The sequence below is a fragment of the Moschus berezovskii genome, chromosome X (assembly GCF_049115385.1).
Source record: "Moschus berezovskii isolate FMDL1 chromosome X, NW_MosBer_1.0, whole genome shotgun sequence".
Taxonomy (NCBI): Eukaryota; Metazoa; Chordata; class Mammalia; order Artiodactyla; family Moschidae; genus Moschus; species Moschus berezovskii.
The window spans coordinates 54,461,599-54,476,360 of NC_142488.1; the positions used below are offsets into that span (position 1 = coordinate 54,461,599).

General features: G+C 42.1%; 1 pseudogene; it reads left to right on the plus strand.

Moving 5' to 3' along the window:
- The first annotated feature begins 3,943 nt into the window (after positions 1–3,943).
- LOC129535157 (anaphase-promoting complex subunit 10 pseudogene) lies at positions 3,944–4,520 on the plus strand (annotated as a pseudogene).
- The last annotated feature ends 10,242 nt before the right edge of the window (positions 4,521–14,762 follow it).

Genomic DNA, 14,762 nt, shown 5'->3' on the forward strand with positions numbered 1-14,762 from the left:
AGTTCCATTCAGGGAGGGACAAGCACAGAAGATGGGAGCTGCAGTCCCTTTCAGCTCCCACTTGCAGGGTAGTGGTATTGATTTGGAAGAAGCAGGTCACCATCCCTGTCCCCAGTGTAGGAGCGCAGAAGTTTTGCCCAAGTAGAGAAGCAGGACTGGAGTACTGGTAGCTTCCCAGCTCTGCTGCTGCTGCTAAGTCGCTTCAGTCGTGTCCAACTCTGTGCAACCCCATAGATGGCAGCCGACCAGGCATAGACAGCAGCCGACCAGGTTCCGCCATCCCCAGGATTCTCCAGGTAAGAACGCTGGAGTGGGTTGCCATTTCCTTCTCCAATGCGTGAAAGTGAAAAGTGAAAGTGAAGTCGCTCAGTCGTGTCCAATTAGTAGCGACCCCATGGACTGCAGCCCACCAGGCTCCTCTGTCCATGGGATTCTCCAGGCAAGAGTACTGGAGTGGCTTGCCATTGCCTTCTCCGCAGCTCTGCTGAGGAGTTGATTTTATTTGGAACAGAATGTGAGGTACAGGAGATCAGAAAATGCCACCCCAAAATATGACTTAGGAAATCAGAATACTCCACCCTAAAATGTTCCTCTTTGGCCTAAGGATTATCTTGAGAACAAAAGACAGAAAATAGGCTCTGAAAACAGAGTAGACATAACCGTTTTGTAAGAGACATTTACATTTATAAAGAAAATCACCATTTCTAAGAATGTCTCCCTCTTTGGACTGGAAGAGAAGGATGACTATATCACAAGAAATTCTTATCCATGGAAAAGGCTCTGACTTAAATCTGCATAAAAAACCTTATCTGAGTCTATTGTATTTTTCCTGGTCACCTCCCTATGACTGTACCTATATCTTTCTTTCTTTGAATGTGGTATTTAAGCCTAAGTTCTAAGCCATCACTGGGAGTTACTCATTTTTCCCTAGCCATCTCCTATGTATACATGAGGTATGCATGTTAATGAATGTTGTTCTTCTCTTGTAAAGCTGTCTTTTGTGTTGGGTACCCCAGCCAGTAACTTAAAAGGGTAGAAGGATAACATTTTTCTCTCCTGCAGGAGGAAATCATGTCTTAAGGTGTAGCTGAAAACAATAATGTCTTACCATCAGACAAGAGAAGGCTAATAGTGTCATGAAACCAATACCAAAGGATAAAACTGCAAATAAGTCAGAAGTTTAATAGGGAAATAGACAGCTCAAAAGTTCCCTATTAAGATCATACTTCTCCCTGGGGGCCATGGAGGCTGTGCATATGTTCCAGGTTGCACCCACTAAAGAACAATGGAATCAGGCATATGCGAGCTACTGGCCTCCACTAAAACATGTTGGAGAACATGACACATTTCCCCACACCAATCATAGATCCATCAGCAAAGGCCTGAACCTTCACTGGTGTCCGAGAGGGAAAAGTTTTCCTTGACCCTCTTAGAGCCCCTGACTGGGCTTGTTAATTAAACTGACAAAAACAGATTAAGAGGAGAAAAGCATACAAATTTATTTATTCAATATTAAGTTGTACATGACACAGAAGCCTTCATAAGAAAATGAAAACCCAAAGAAACATACCTGAGGATTTTTATGCTAGGTTTGGTGAAGAGTGGACAGTTGTGGAGAAATATGATAGATCAATCATATTCCACAGGACTGGGGAAACAGACTCTTGGAGGGCACAAAAAAACCTTGTGTGCACCAGGACCCTGGAGAAAGGAGCAGTTACCTCCACAAGAGACTGAGCGAGACTTGCCTGTGAGTGCCCAGGAGTCTCCAGTGGAGGTGTGGGTTGACAGTGGCTTGCCGTGGGTTTAGGGGCACTGAATACAACAGTCCTGGCACAAGTTCTTTTGAAGGAGTTCGCCATTACCCCTACCATAGTTTGGCCTCAGGCCAAACTACAGGGAGGGAACACAGCCATACCCATCAACAGAAAGTTGGATGAAAGATTTAGTGAGTGTGGCCCCGCCCATCAGAGCAGACCCAGATTCCCCCACAGTCAGTCCCTCCCATCAGGAAGCTTCCACAAGCCTCTTATCCTTATCCATCAGAGAGCAGACAGAATGGAATTCACAGTTACAGAAAACTGATCAAATTGGTCACTTGTTTCACAGCATTGTCTAATTCCATGAAACTATGAGCTATGCCATGTATGGCCACCTAAGACAAGACGGGTCATGGTGGAGAGTTCTGACAAAACATGGTCCACTGGAGAAGGGAGTGGCAAACCACTTCAGTATTCTTGCCTTGAGAACCCCATGAACAGTGTGAAAAGGCAAAAAGATAGGACAATAAAAGATGAACTCCCCAGGTCAGTAGGTGCCCCATATGCTACTGGAGAAGAGTGGAGAAATTGCTCCAGAAAGAATGAAGAGATGGAGTCAAAGCAAAAACAGCACCCAGTTTTGAATGTCACTGGTGATGAAAGTAAAGTCCAGTGCTGTAAAGAACAATATTGCATAGGAACCTGGAATGTTAGGTCCATGCATCAAGGTAAATAGGAAGTGGTCAAACAGGAGATGGGAAGAATGAACATCAACATTTTAGGGATCAGTGAACTAAAATGGACTGGAATGGGTGAATTAAATTCTGATGACCATTATATCTACTACTGTGGGCAAGCATCCCTAAGAAGAAATGGAGTAGCCCTCATAGTCAACAAAAGAGTCTGAAATGCAGTACTTGGGTGCAATCACAAAAACGACAGAATGATATCTGTTCATTTCCAAGGCAAACCATTCAGTATCACAGTAATCCAAGTCTATGCCCCAACCAGTAATGCTGAAGAAGCTGAAGTTGAACAGTTCTATGAAGACCTACAAGACCTTCTAGAACTAACAGCCAAAAAACATGTCCTTTTCATTATAGGGGACTGGAATGCAAAAGTAGGAAGTCAAGAGATACCTGGAGTAACAGGCAAATTTGGCCTTGGAGTACACAATGAAGCACAGCGCAGGCTAACAGAGTTTTGCCAAGAGAACACATTGGTCGTAGCAAACATCCTCTTCCTACAAAACAAGAGAAGACTCTAGACATGGACATCACCAGATGGTCAATACTGAAATCAGATTGATTATATTCTTTGCAGCCAAAGATGGAGAAGCTCTATACATTTAGCTAAAACAAGAACTGGAACTGACTGTGGCTCAGATCATGAGCTCCTGATTGCAAAATTCACACTTAAAGTAGGGAAAACCACTAGAACATTCAAGTATGACCTAAATCAAATACGTTATGGTTATACAGTAGAGGTGACAAATAGATTTAAGGGATTAGATCTGATAGACAGAGTGCCTGAAGAACTATAGACAGAGGTTCATGACACTGTACAGGAGACAGTGATCAAGATCATCCCCAAGAAAAAAAATGCAAAAGGGCAAAATGATCATCTGAGGAGGCCTCACAAATAGCTGAGAAAAGAAGAGAAGGGAAAGGGAAAGGAGAAAAGGAAAGATATACCCATTTGAATGCAGAGTTCCAAAGAATAGCAAGGAGAGATAAGAAAGCCTTCCTCAGTGATCAGTGCAAACAAATGAGGAAAACAATAGAATGGGAAAGACTAGAGATCTCTCCAAGAAAATTAGAGAAAACGAGGGAACATTTCATGCAAAGATGTGCACAATAAAGGACAGAAATGGTATGGACCTAACAGAAGCAGAAGATATTAAGAAGAGGTGGCAAAAATAAACAGAAGAACTATAGAAAAAAGAAGGAAGTCAAGAGATAGCTGGAGTAATAGGCAAGTTTGGCCTTGGAGTACAAAAAGAAGCAGGGCAAAGGCTAACAGAGTTTTGCTAAGTGAATATACTGGTCATAGCGGATGAAATGGAGCAGGACTCTATGATCCTTGCCCCTCCCCCCCACCATGTCCTCTGCCTGCCTTTTGCCTGTGGAAAACTTCAGTCAAAGAATAAGTTTAGAGAAAAACAGTGGCGGCAAGCAGAGTCCACAAGCTAATATTTTTAAAATGACCACACCAAACAAGACAGCTCCTGGTGCTGACCCTAAGCAGTTGGAAAGGACTGGAACAGTACGGGAAATTGGATCACAAGCTGTTTGGTCACTCTCATCTTGTAAACCAGGATTTGGAGTGGATCAGTTACGAGATGACAATCTAGAAACTGACTGGCAATCAGATGGCTCCCAGCCTCATTTATTGAACATACAATTCAGAAGAAAAACAACAGTGAAGACAATATGTATTTATGTAGATTACAAATCTGATGAAAGTTACACTCCAAGCAAGATCTCAGTCAGAGTAGGAAATAATTTTCACAACCTTCAAGAAATTCGGCAACCTGAATTGGTGGAACCAAGTGGCTGGATTCATGTTCCCTTAACTGATAATCATAAGAAGCAAACTCACACATTCATGATACAGATTGCTGTTCTAGCCAATCACCAAAATGGAAAAGATACCCACATGAGACAGATTAAAATATACACACCAGTGGAAGAGAGCTCCATTGGTAAATTTCCTAGATGTACAACTATTGATTTCATGATGTACTGCTCAATAAGGTGACCTTAGAACAAAAGTCATTAAACATCTTATCAGTACATATTAAAAAAAAAACAATGTTTAATCAGAGAAGTGAAATGTTGAAACAAAGGAAAACAGTCAAAAAGACTAAATAATAATAATGTAGTCATCAAACATAGTCAAGGACCTTTAGTTCTTTCTCAAGGGCTATAGATAATATTCTGAGCCATATCCTGTGAGCTCTCTTATAGATACTAAAACCCAAGTTGGAAAAGTTAACTACGTGATAACCAGACTGTACCCAGGACATGAGCTGCCACAATTCCAAGAGGTGACCTCAAAGAAATGAGAACAAGTGCACCCCAGAACTAAAGATTAATTGTACCTAAAACAACTAAGATGATGCTAGTCAGACCACTGATGACCAATTGAAGATGACTATTAGAGATGACTATACTATTTCTGCATGTAACCTCCCCCTGCCACTCTGTCTATAAATGGTCTCATCCCCTGCTTGTCGGGAGGAAGGGGGGTGAGTCAGCCTTTGGACAGATGTCTGCCACCCTCTCCCACAGTTGCAGGCACCTGAAATAAAGCAAGCTTTCCTTTCCATCAATCTGGCCTGCTTATTGGTTTTTGAGCAGCGAGCAGCCGGATCCCCCACACATACCTTTCGGTAACAGATTTTAGCACCTAACATGGGGCTGGCTATGACTGGCTACTGCTGGCTCCTGAACTTTCATGGCACCTAGCTCTCCTGGGTCTTCCAGAGGAGAGCTATAGCCATGACAATGTATTAGCCTGTCCATAGTTCTTCAGGCACGGAGGTCAAACCAGTGACTCCTAAAGGAAATCAGTCCTAAATATTCATTGGAAGGACTGATGCTGAAGCTCCAGTACTTTGGCCACCTGATTTGAAGATTGGAAAAGATCCTGATGCTTGGAAAGATTAAAGGCAAAAGGAGAAGGGGATGGCAGGGGATGAGATGATTAGATAGTTCTTGGTTCACATACTGTTGAAGCTAGCTTGAAGGATTTTGAGCATAATCTTGCTAGCATGTGAAATGAGTGCAATTGTACAGTAATTTGAACATTCATTGGCATTGCCTTTCTTTGAGATTGGAATGAAAACTGACCTTTTCCAGTCCTGTGGCCACTGCTGAGTTTTCTGAATTTGCTGGCATGTTGAGTACAGCACTTTAACAGCATCATCTTTTAAGATTTTAAATTAGCTCACCTGGAATTCCATCACCTCCACTAGCTTTGCAATGCATAGCTATGCATTCTAAGGCCCACTTGATTTCACATTCCAGGATGTCTGGCTCTAGGTAAGTGACCACATCACTGTGGTTATCTGGGTTATTAAGACCTTTTTGTACAGTTCTTCTGTGCATTCTTGGGCTTTCCTCATAGCTCAGTTGCTAAAGAATCTGCCTGCAATGCAGGAGATCCCAGTTCGATTCCTGGGCTGGGAAGATCTGCTGGAGAAGAGATAGGCAACCCATCCCAGTATTCTTGGGCTTCCCTAGTGGTTCAGCTGGTAAAGAATCTGCCTGCAATGTGGGAGACCTGGGTTCAATCCCTGGGTCAGGAAGATCCCCTGGAGAATGGAAAGGCTACCCACTCCAGTATTCAGGTCTGGAGAATTCCATGGACTGTAAAGGCCATCGAGTTGCAAAGAGTCGGACATGACTCAAGCAACTTTCACTTTCTTTCTTTTTTTTTTATTTAATTTTTATTTTTTTAATTTATTTATTTTAATTGGAGGCTAATTACTTTACATTATTGTATTGGTTTTGCCATACATTGACATGAATCTGCCCCGGGTGTACATGTGTTCCCCATCTTGAAACCCCCTCCCACTTCCCTCCCCATCCCATCCCTCTGGTTCATCCCAGTACACCAGCCCCAAGCATCCTGTATCATGCATCGAACTGGCGATTCATTTCACATATGATAATATACATGTTTCAATGCCATTCTCCAAATCATCCCACCTTGGCCCTCTCCCACAGAGTCCAAAAGACTGTTCTATACATCTGTGTCTCTTTTGCTGTCTCGCATACAGGGTTATCGTTATCATCTTTCTAAATTCCATATATATGCGTTAGCATACTGTATTGATGTTTTTCTTTCTGGCTTACTTCACTCTGTATAATAGGCTCCAGTTTCATCCACCTCATTAGAACTGATTCAAATGTATTCTTTTTAATTGCTGAGTAGTACTCCATTGTGTAAATGTACCACTGCTTTCTTATCCATTTGTCTGCAGATGGACATCTAGGTTGCTTCCATGTCCTGGCTATTATAAACAGTGCTGCAATGAACACTGGATGTGTCTCTTTCAATTCTGGTTTCCTCGGTGTGTATGCCCAGGAGTGCGATTGCTGGGTCATATGGCAATTCTATTTCCAGTTTTTTAAGGAATCTCCACACTGTTCTCCATAGTGGTTGTGCTAGTTTGCATTCCCAGCAACAGTGTAAGAGGGTTCCCTTTTCTCCACACCCTCTCCAGCATTTATTGCTTGTAGACTTTTGGATAGCAGTCATTCTGACTGGCGTGAAATGGTACCTCATTGTGGTTTTGATTTGCATTTCTTTGATTATGAGGGATGTTGAGCATCTTTTCATGTGTTTGTTAACCATCTGTATGTCTTCTTTGGAGAAATGTCTGTTTAGTTCTTTGGCCCATTTTTTGATTGGGTCGTTTATTTTTCTGGAATTGAGCTGTAGGAGTTGCTTATATATTTTTGAGATTAATCCTTTGTCAGTTGCTTCATTTTCTATTATTTTCTCCCATTCTGAAAGCTGTCTTTTCACCTTGCTTATAGTTTCCTTTGCTGTGCAGAAGCTTTTAATTTTAATTAGGTCCCATTTGTTTATTTTTGCTTTTATTTCCAATATTCTGGGAGGTGGATCATGGAGGATCCTGCTGTGATTTATGTTCACTTTCACTTTCTGTGTATTCTTGCCACGTTTTCTTAATCTTTTCTGCTTCCATTAGGTCCTTGCCATTTTTGTCTTTTATTGTGTATCTTTGCATGAAATGTTCCCTTGGTATCTCTGATTTTCTTGAAGAGATCTCTAGTCTTTCCCAATCTATTGTTTTCCTCTACTTCTTTGCATTGTTCACTTAAGTAGGCTTTCTTATCTCTCCTTGCTGTTCTTTGGAACTCTGCTTTCAGTTCGGTATATCTTTCCTTTTCTCCTTTGCCTTTTACTTTTCTTCTTTTCTCAGCTATTTGTAAGGCCTCCTCACAACCTCTTTGCCTTCTTGCACTTCTTTTTCTTGGGAGTAGTTTTGGTCACCACCTCCTATACAGTGTCATGAACCTCTGTCCATAGTTCTTCAGGCACTCTGTGTATCACATCTAATCCCTTGAATCTATTTGTCACTTCCACTGTATAATCATAAGGGATTTGATTTAGGTCATACCTGAATGGTCTAGTGGTTTTCCCTACTTTCTTCAATTTAAGTCCGAATTTTGCAATAAGGAGCTGATGATCTCAGTCACAGTCAGGTCCAGGTTAGAAAAGGCAGAGGCACCAGAGATCAAATTGCCAACATCCGCTGGATCATGGAGAAAGCAAGAGAGTTTCAGAAAAACATCTATTTCTGCTTTAGTGACTATGCCAAAGCCTTTGACTGTGTCGATCACAATAAACTGTGGAACATTCTGAAAGAGATGGGAATCCCAGACCACCTGACCTGCCTCTTGAGAAACCTGTATGCAGGTCAGGAAGCAACTGTTAGAACTGGACATGGAACAACAGACTGGTTCCAAATAGGAAAAGGTGTACGTCAAGGTTGTATATTGTCACCTTGCTTATTTAACTTATATGCAGAGTGCATCATGAGGAACGCTGGGCTGGAAGAAGCACAAGCTGGAATCAAGATTGCCGGGAGAAATATCAATAACCTCAGATATGCAGATGACACTACCCTTATGGCAGAAAGTGAAGAGGAACTCAAAAGCCTCTTGATGAAAGTGAAAGAGGAGAGTGAAAAGGTTGGCTTGAAGCTCAACATTCAGAAAACAAAGATCATGGCATCTGGTCCCATCACTTCATGGGAAATAGATGGAAAAACAGTGGAAAAAGTGTCAGACTTTGTTTTTTGGGGCTCCAGAATCACTGCAGATGCTGATTGCAGCCATGAAATTAAAAGACGCTTGCTCCTTGGAAGGAAAGTTATGACCAACCTTGATAGTATATTAAAAAGCAGAGACATTACTTTGCCAACCAAGGTCCGTCTAGTCAAGGCAATGGTTTTTCCCGTGGTCATGTATGGATGTGAGAGTTGGACTGTGAAGAAGGCTGACCGCCGAAGAATCGATGCTTTTGAACTGTGGTGTTGGAGAAGACTCTTGAGAGTCCCTTATACTGCAAGGAGATCCAACCAGTCCATTCTAGAGGAGATCAATCCTGGATGTTCATTGGAGGGACTGATGCTAAAGCTGAAACTGCAATACTTTGGCCACCTCATGCGACGAGTTGACTCACTGGAAAAGACTCTGATGCTGGGAAAGGTTGGGGGCGGGAGGAGAAGGGGACGACGGAGAATGAGATGGCTGGATGGCATCACCGACTCTGTGGACATGAGTTTGAGTGAACTCCGGGAGTTGGTGATGGACAGGGAGGCCTGGCGTGCTGTGATTCATGGGGTCGCAGAGAGTCGGACACGACTGAGCGACTGAACTGAACTGAACTGAACTGATAGAGCTTCTTCATCTTCGACACCTTTAAGAGGAACCCACAAACACCTCAGACTCAAACCTTATGACACAAACCCTCAAATTTTCAGAGACTTCACACTACGAGCACAAATGTTTAAATACTTGGACCCCTTCAATGGCACAGAGCCTCAGGCGGCCCTGAACACAGACTCCCAAATACTTCAGACTCATATCTTGAAACACAGATACTGAAGTGGTTTCAGAGAATGCAAACGCTGAACCCCAACATTCCTCAGATTCAAACTTTGGAGCACAGGTACTCAGAGAGTTCAAGGACCTCACACTCTGATTTCCTACACCAAATATCTCAAAACCAAATTTGAACAGATTCTGTAAAAGTTCTAAGATTTTGGATTCTGAACCCAGACCTCTCAAATAAGTCAGACCTGCTGCTGCTGCTAAGTCACTTCAGTCGTGTCCGACTCTGTGTGACCCCATAGACGGAAGCCCACCAGGCTCCCCCATCCCTGGGATTCTCCAGGCAAGAACACAGGAGTGGGTTGCCATTTCCTTCTCCAATGTGTGAAAGTGAAAAGTGAAAGTGAAGTCACTCAGTCATGTCTGACCCTTAGCGACCCCACGGACTGCAGCCTACCAGGCTCCTCCATCCATGGGATTTTCTAGGCAATAGTACTGGAGTGGCTTGCCATTGCCTTCTCCGAAGTCAGACCTAAATCATGTTAAATACTGACTCTGAAGGATTTCAGTGACCATATACACTGAATATGGAACATAATTTAACTCGGACTCAAATCTTGGAACACAGACCGTCAAAGCATTTTAAAACCTGGTACCCTGAAAAACATTTTAAATACCACAGAGTCATACCTTGGGATACAGGCCCTCAAAGATTTCAGAGACTTCATACCTGAAGGCAGACCAAAAATATATCACAAACTCAGCATTATTCACAGCAACCAAAGGTAGAAGCTACCCAAGTGTCCATTGAGAACGAATAGAGAAACAAAATGTGCCATATACATAACATGGAATACTACTGAGCCTTGAAAAGAAAGGAAATTCTGACACATACTAAAACATGGATGAATCTTGAGGACACAAAAAGACAAATATAGTATGATTTCACTTATATGAGGTACTTAGTCAAATTCATAGATAGAGTAGAATGGGGATTGCCAGGGACTGGGGGAGGGTGAATGGGGAATTAGTGTTCAATGGATACAGAGTTTCAGCTTGAGATGAGGAAAAACTCCTGGGTATCTGTAGCAGAACAATGTGAATGTACTAAATGAGATGTACGCTGAAAAATAGTTAAGGTAGTAAATTTTATGTTGTGTATATTTTACCATGATTTAAAGTATAGGGATTCTTTTTGTTGCAATGGTGAATGGGATTGTTTCCTTAATTTCCCTTTCTGATTTTTTATTGTTAGTGTATAAGAATGCAAGGGATGTCTGTGTATTAATTTTTATATCATACAACTTTACTAAATTCATTGATTAGCTCTAGTAATTTTCTGGTGACATATGTAGGGTTTTCTATATATAGTATCATGTCATCTGCAAATAGTGACAGTTTTTCTTTTCCAATCTGGATTCCTTTTATAGCGGGGGGTGTTGTAATTTTTTTTTAATTGAAGGATAATTGCTTTATAGCATTGTGCTGGTTTCTGCCATACATCAACATGATCATTCACCCTGATTTAGTCAACTTCATGGCAGTAAAAAAGATGGTTCATTCAAAGTGTTGAAATAGAAAAACATGAATGGATGGGCCACTCACAGGGATTTTTGCAGAGTTAAAGGAGCCAATCAAGGGTGATGAGATATCTGGGGACTAGCAATAAGAAGACTCAATTACCATCCCTAGATGTGAAATAGCAAGGGGAGGAAGAGTTATTACTGGTGAACCCAGTGAGAACTAGAGTGATAGAAAGAATGGCCAGCAAATAGGAGCTGTGGCTATAGGTAGAAAACCACAATCACTGATGAATTCACAGCCAGACATGGAGCAAGTTGTGGTGGGAGGGAAGATAAATGCACATAAACTCTCTCTCTAAACCACACTCTGGTCTGCCAGTGCCCATTGCTTCCCACCAACACATACACACATACATACATTGTCCAAAACCAAGCAGAAGTCAAAGGACACAGTGGTTTGAAAAACTGCTTAAAATTATTTACAATCGTCTCATCAAAGGGTGAAATCTAATTCTCCTCCATTTAAATGTAGGCTGGCCTTAAAGATTTACTTTCCTCTAATAGAATGTGATGGAAGTAATGCCACATAATTTCTAAGACTAGGCCATAAAAGGCAATACAGCTTCTGCCTGGCTCTCTCTTGGGATGCTTACTCTTGGAACACAGCCATGCTCTGAAGAAGCCCAAGCCACCTAGAGTCCCCATGTGTGGGTTGTCTTTAGGCAAAACTCCCCTGCAGAGGTCCCAGCTGGCACCCAGTACAACAACCAGATAAGTGAGTGAAGAAGACTTCAAAATGACTCCATAAGCAGACAGCTGTCTGTCTGGAACCACATGAGAGATCCCCAACTGAGAACTGCCTAGCCAAGCCCCGTCAACTCCAAGATCTGTGAAAGATGATAAATAATTGTGATCACATCACGTCACTAGGTTTGGTATGTTTAGCTGTGTAGTTATATAAAATTGAAATTCTGAGAATCTAGGGGATGTCTAGAGAGTCAAGGGGATGCAGTCTGTGAGGGCTCAGCCTTTAGAGAACCCAGTAAGGCAGAGAAAAAGAAGCAAGTGGGTGTAGGGTAATATATGGAAGATAACCAGCATGGCCCCCTTAAAACACTCCACCACAGTATAGACAGAAAACCTTTCAATACCATCTTCAGGAACTCAAAGCTCTGTGACTGACTGATTATAATTTTTTTCTGGCCCCACTGCGAGGCATGTGGGATCTTAGTTCCCCACCAGGGGCTGAACCCAACTGAGTTCCAGAGAACAGCAAGGAGAGATAAGAAGGCCTTCTTAAATGAAAAATGCAAAGAGATAGAGGAAAACAATAGCAGGGGGAAGAGTAGAGATCTCTTCAAGAAAATTGGAGACACCAAGGGAACATTTCATGCAAAGATGGGCATGATAAAGGACAGCAATGGCAAAGACATAACAGAAGAGAAGAGATTAAGAAGAGATGGCAAGAATGCACAGAAGAACTGTACAAAAAAGATCTTAATGACCCAGATAAGTACTCACCTAGTACAGTCACTTAATGACCCTTTATAATCACTCACCTAGAGCCAGACATCTTGGAGTGTGAAATTAAGTGGGCCTTGTCACCGAAGAATTGATGCTTTTGAACTGTGGTGCTGGAGAAGACTCTTGAGAGTCTCTTGGACTGCAAGGAGATCCAACCAGTCCATTCTAAAGGAGATCAATCCTGGGTGTTCATTGGAAGGACTGATGCTAAAGCTGAAACTGCAATACTTTGGCCACCTCATGCGATGAGTTGATTCACTGGAAAAGACTCTGATGCTGGGAAAGGTTGAGGGCAGGAGGAGAAGGGGACGACAGAGAATGAGATGGCTGGATGGCATCACCGACTCTGTGGACATGAGGTTGAGTGAACTCCAGGAGTTGGTGATGAACAGGGAGGCCTGGCGTGCTGTGATTCATGGGGTCACAAAGAGTCGGACACGACTGAGCGACTGAACTGAACTGAACTGAACTAGGAAGCATTACTATGAACAAAGCTAGTGGAGGTGACACAGATCCAGCTGAGCTATTTCATATCCTGAACGATGTTGCTGTTAAAGTGCTGCACTCAATATGTCAGAGAATTTGGAAAATTCACCAGTGGCCACAGGACTGGAAAAGGTCAATTTTCATTCCAATATCAAAGACAGGCAATGCCAAAAATGTTCAAACTACTGTACAATTGCACTCATTTCACAAGCTAGCAAGGTCATGCCTAAAATCCTTCAAGCTAGGCTTCAGCAGTAGGTGAACCAAGAACTTCCACATGTAGAAGCTGGGTTTAGAAAATGCAGAGGAACCAGAGATCAAATTGCCAACATCCATTGAATCATAAAGAAAGCAAGTGAATTCCTGAAAACCATATACTTCTGCATCATTGACTATGCCAAAGCCTTTGACTGTGTTGATCATAACAAACTGTGGAAAATTCTTCAAGAGATGGGGATACCAGATCACATTACCTGCCTCCTGAGAAGCCTGTATTCAGGTCAAGAAGCAACAGTTAGAACTGGATATGAACAAGGGACTGGTTCACAGTTGGGAAAGAAGTATGACAAGGCTGTATATTGTTACTCTGCTTATTTAACTTCTGTGCAGAGTACATCATGGGAAATGCCAGGCTAGATCAATCACAAGCTGGAATCAAGGTTGCCAGGAGAACTATCAACAGCCTCAGACTCAGATAAATAGATGATACCACTCTAATGGCATAAAGTAAAGAGCCTCTCCTCTTGATGAGAGTGAAAGAGGGGAATGAAAAAGCTGGCTTAAAACTCAACATTCAAAAAACTATGATCATGGCATCTAGTTCCATCACTTCATGGCAAATAGATGGGGGGAAAGTGGAAACAATGGCAGATTTTTATTTTCTTGGGCTCCAAAATCACTGTAGATGGTAATTGCAGCCATGAAATTTAAAAGATGCTTGCTTCTTGGAAGAAAAGCTATGACAAACCTAGACAGCACATTAAAAAGCAGAGACGTTACTTTGCCGACAAAGGTCCGTGTAATCAAAGCTGTGGTTTTTCCAGTAGTCATGTGTGGATGTGAGAGTTGGACCATAAAGAAGCCTGAGCACTGAAGAAGTGATACCTTCGAACTGTGGTGCTGGAGAAGACTCTTGAGAGTCCTTAGACAGCAAGGAGATCAAACTAGTCAATTCTTAAGGAAATCAGTCCTGAATATTCATTGGAAGAATTGATGTTGATGCTCCAGTTTTTGGCCACTTGATGCTAAAAGCCAACTCATTAGAAAAGACCCTGATGCTGGGAAAGAAAGAAGGCAGAAGGAAAAGGGGGCAACAGTGGATGAGATGGTTGGATGGCATCACCGACTCAATGCAAATGAGTCTGAGCAACCTCAAGGAGATAGTGAAGAACAGGGAAGACTGGCAGGCTGCAGTCCATGGGGTTGCAGAGTTGGACACGACTTAGCAACTGAACGAGAACCCTGCAGTGGAAGCAAGGAGTCTTAACCACTGGACTGCCAGGGAAGTCCATCTGTGATTTATTTTAATGGCTGTACTGGATTCTTTGTAATTTTCCATATACACCACGCTGCTTATTTCCTCCAAGACTATTTATGACTTTCCTTCTAGAATATCATTTCATTTGTTTAAAGAAAAATTTGTCAAGAAACTTCATATATTGAACAGTGGCATAATAATGAAAGCAACATCATTAAAATAAGAATACAAATATGTCTTTTAGAACCCTCCTACATTGTTAATGGGAATGTAAATTGGTGCAGTACCATGGAAAACAGTATGGAGATTCTTCAGAAAACTAAAAATAGATCCAGCAATCCTACTCCTGGGCATATATCCAGACAAAACTATAATTCAAAAAGATACATGCACCCGTATG